The sequence below is a fragment of the Elaeis guineensis genome, chromosome 6 (assembly GCF_000442705.2).
Source record: "Elaeis guineensis isolate ETL-2024a chromosome 6, EG11, whole genome shotgun sequence".
Taxonomy (NCBI): Eukaryota; Viridiplantae; Streptophyta; class Magnoliopsida; order Arecales; family Arecaceae; genus Elaeis; species Elaeis guineensis.
In genome coordinates this window covers 8,511,540-8,516,064 of record NC_025998.2, presented here as the reverse complement: position 1 = coordinate 8,516,064, position 4,525 = coordinate 8,511,540, and positions in this window count along the sequence as shown.

Here is a 4,525-nt window from a genome sequence, read left to right as displayed (position 1 = left end):
TGTGATCAGATCATATCTCAAATAAAAATAACTCTTTGCCAGTCTAATCGACGTACAATAATCGAAAACTGACCAAACTCTATGGTATGTACAACTCTAACTCTCCATCTATAAATAGAAAAGCATGAAGACCCCTAACGTAAGCTCTCGAAAGGCCTCGAAATGCTCTTTCTTATTATTGTTCTTCTATTCCAAGCTAACTTGAGCGTCGGAGGGTCCCTATCAAAAAATCTTTCAATCAGAGACTTGTTTTGTAGGTCTAGCTCTGATACCCAAGAGGGCTCACTTCATCTCCAATCGAGGACTTCACCTCATCCCCAATCGAGGATACTTCCATCTCATCTCGGATCGAGGATACTTTCACATTATCTCCAGCTGAGGATACTTCACTTCATCTCCAGTCAAGGATCCTTTACCTCATCTCCATCCGAGAATACTTCCATCTCATCTTTAGTCGAAGACTCCTCTACCTCATCTTCTGACAAAGATTCCTTCATCGCACCTTCCGAGGAGATAAAGTCTGACATCATTTGCTTGGATTTTGGCCACAATAGGATGATGCTAGAGGAGGGCCCCAATCCTTACTTGGGGCTTATTTCAAGAGAGTGTTTTATCATGAGGCCATGAAGAGGAGCATCACATGCATCTCGCCACTCAAACGATGTACAATCTAATAATGTTCAGCAGGAAGCCGTGGTACCTGAACCAATTCAGGCACCGCCACTACCTCCTCAGCCTACACCTGCGGTCATAAACGACCAATTATTCAGCAGGTGTAGGCCTAGACCATTGTGATATAATGTACACAGTAGGCCGCTGTAGCTCAATCTACACCAAATACTCCACCTCCCACTAAAATCAAGTTAGACCAGCGATCCAACGGTCACCTCCTCATAGTTGAGGCAGGGGCACAATCGACACAACTAACTTGAGGGCCCGACTGAGAATAGCATACATGCTCACCAACTCTACAATTAGGAAGAGACTCCTGCAACTCAAAAGCTAGCATGGTAAGAGCTTTTAAGCCCTCATCTATTGTTCTAGTTTCTTCTCTTTATATGTTGATAGGTCCATAAGCACCTCAAATCAAGGCCAAGCTAGCAAGCCAAAGGTCGAGATAAAATTTAGACTGAATTGAGGTGAAGACCGAGGCTGAGCTATCAAGCCAAAAGTCGAGGTGAAGATCAAGACTGAGGTTGAGCCGCCAAGATAAAGACTGAGGTAAAAATCAAGATTGATCTGAGGTAAAAATCGAGATTGAGATATCAAGTTCAAGGCACTTCACCAAATCGAGGAGAAGATTAAAACTGAGGCCAACCTATCAAGCCAAAAGCCATGATGAAGATTAAGACCGAGGTCAAGCTATCACATCAAAGACCGAGGTAAAAATCAAGATTGATCCGAGGTAAAGACTAAGGCCGAGCTACCAAGCCAAAGATCGTGATGAAAATCAAGTACTGAGCTAAGGTAAAAAAAGAGGCAAAGCTATCAAGCCCAATACACCTCACCAAGCTGAGGTGAAGATCAAGACCGAGGCCGACTTCCAAAGGTCGAACCTCCAAAAGGTCGAGCTTCTAAAAGACCAACCTCCAAAAGATCGAGCTTCCAAAGCCAAGCTCCCAAAAGGTGGATCTTCAAAAGGCAAAACCTCCAAAAAGTCAAGCTTCTAAAAGGCCGACCTCCAAAAGACCAAACCTCCAGAAGGCCGAGCTCCCAAAAAATTGAGCTCCCAAAAGCCAAGCTCCCAACAGCCGACCTCCAAAGGCTAAGCTTCTGGAGTGAACCTCTCAAAAACCAACCTCCAATGGCCAACATTCAGAAGTCGAGCTCCCAAAGGCTGACTTCTAAAAAGCTGAGCTTCTAAAAGACTGAGCTCCTAAAGGCTGACCTCTAAAAGGCTGAGCTACCGAAAGATCGAGCTCCCAAAAGTCGAGCTCCCAAAAGCTGACCTCCGAAGGCCGAGTTTCTGAAGCCGACCTCCCAAAAGCCAATCTTTAATGGTCGATATTCTAAAACTGAGCTCTCGAAGGTCGAGGTGAAAAGATTAACCTGAGAATGCCAACCTAAGAGAGCCGACTAAGAGACAAACTAACTAAAATAGGATAATGCGATTCTAATCATCTATTATTTTTTTTATTGTCATTTCAAAACCCAAAATTAACTAAGAATTGGAGGGTCTAGCCAAAGTCGATCCGATGAGTTCTTTCATTCTCTGTGTAGATCTCAATGCCTTTCTGAGATTCTCCAACGTGTTTCCTCATCTATGGATGAGCTGAATGGAATGTATTTTCATATGGTTCTCCAATACACACTCTTGTTCATAGATGAGCTGAGCAGAATGTCTCTCCAGCATTCTCTAACGTCCACTCTTCGTCTACGGATGAGCTGAGCAGAATGTATCTCTATACGGTTCTCCAATGCGTGCTTCTCATCCATGGATGAGCTGAGTAGAATATAACTCCATGTTGTTCTCCAATGCATGCTCCTCATCCATGGACGAGCTGAGTGGAAGCATCTCCATGTGGTTCTTCAATGCACACTCATTCATGAACGAGCTGAACAGAATGTATCTCCATACGGTTCTCCAATGCATGCTCCTTGTCCATGGATGAGCTATGCAAAATACGTTTCTATATTGTTCTCCAACATGCACTCCTCATCTATAGACGAGCTGAGTAAAATATATCTCCATGTGGTTCTCTAACGTACGCTCTTTGTCCATAGATGAGCTGAGAGGAATGTAATGAGCTGAGTGGAATGCACCTCCATGTGGTTCTCTAATGTACGCTCCTTGTCCATGGATAAGCTGAGCAGAATGCATCTCCATACAATTCTCCAACATATGCTTCTCATCTACAGATGGCTGAGCAAAATGCGATAGGCTGAGTGGAATGCATCTCCATACAATTCTCCAATGCGCACTCCTCGTCTATATACATGCTAAGCGGAACGCGTCTCCATGCTGTTCTCCAATACATGCTCCTTGTCCATGAACGAGCTAAGTGGAATGTGTCTCTATGCGATTCTCCAATACATGCTCTTCATCCACGGATGAGCTAACTGAACATGTCATCTCCGAAATTCTCTAAAGCATGCTCCTAGTCCACAAACGAGCTGAGCGAAATGCATTGTCTCTAAAATTTTTCAACACGCGCTCCTCATCTACAGACAAGCTGAGCAAAATGCATTATCTTTGAAATTCTCCAATGTGTGGACGAATGAGCAAAGACTGTAATTACACGCTAACTGGCGCTTCTCATCCTCATTATCTGATGAGTTAAGTAAAGGTCAAGAATGATGATGAAGGAGCTAACCCACTAGGAAACCCTCAGTCAAGTTGACAAAACATCTCACATAAAGACAAGCTGGATGGAGATCGAATTTTTACCTTGGACCACAAGCTATATACATCCCACACAATAGATGAACTAAAGGTACGGACCTCTGCAATGTAAATTCTACGGATGACGATGAAGGACGATGATAAAAGCAACAAGGCAGGAGATCTCGACATCAGGTCAGCCTCAGTCCTAAATTTTACTTCTTCATCTGATCTCAACTTGAGCTCAGACTCGAGAGTGGGGGCTACTGTTGTGGATCCCACCTCGGCTTTGGTTGACTATATGATCGAGGTAAACAGAGTCAGCCATAATCACCTGAGACTCAGCTCGAACCCGATCAGAATCGTGATACTCTCAGGTCGGCCAAGGCCAACCTCCGGCTATGATGCACAGTAGTTTTCGTTGACTGATCCCACACTTCCTTCAATTCAGAAAAATCCAAATAAGAAAAAATATCTCCATGATTGGATCATGTTCTGAATAGAAATAACTCTCCGCCAGTTTAATCTATGTACAATAATCGAAAACTGGCCAAACTCCATGATGTGTAAACTCTAACTCTCCCTCTATAAATAGAAGGTACGGGGACCCCAAGGTAAACTCTCGAAAGGCCTCGAAACATTTTATCTTCTGTTGTTCTCCAATTTCAAGCTAACTTGAGTGTCGGAGGGTCTCACAAAAATTTTTTCAGTGAAGGACTTATTTTGCAGGTCCAACTCTAGCATATAAGAGGGCTCCACTACTTCATTTTCAGCCGAGGGCTTCACCGCATCTTCAATTGACGATAATTCTATCTCATCTCCAGCTGAGAATACTTTCATCTCATCTCCAACTGAAGATTTTTATCTCATCTCCATCTAAAGATACTTTCATCTTTTTCTAATCAAAAATTTTCTCATCTCATCTTTGATAAAAAATTTTTTGCCATATTATTTTTTAAGAGATAAAATCCAATCCCATCATATTAAGTTTTGGCCACAACAATGGTTATACTGGCTCATCATAATTGCACAATTAAAGCGGTCACTTAAGTATGTGTGACACAAAGAGCCGTTATTATGATGTTATTGCGCATCTGGTTGGTCTCAATAACAAATACCGACCCCATTCTTTAATATAAAGGGAACTGGGGGACCATCAAGTCATTTTTTTTTCTATTTTACTTCTTTTTCTTCCACTATCCT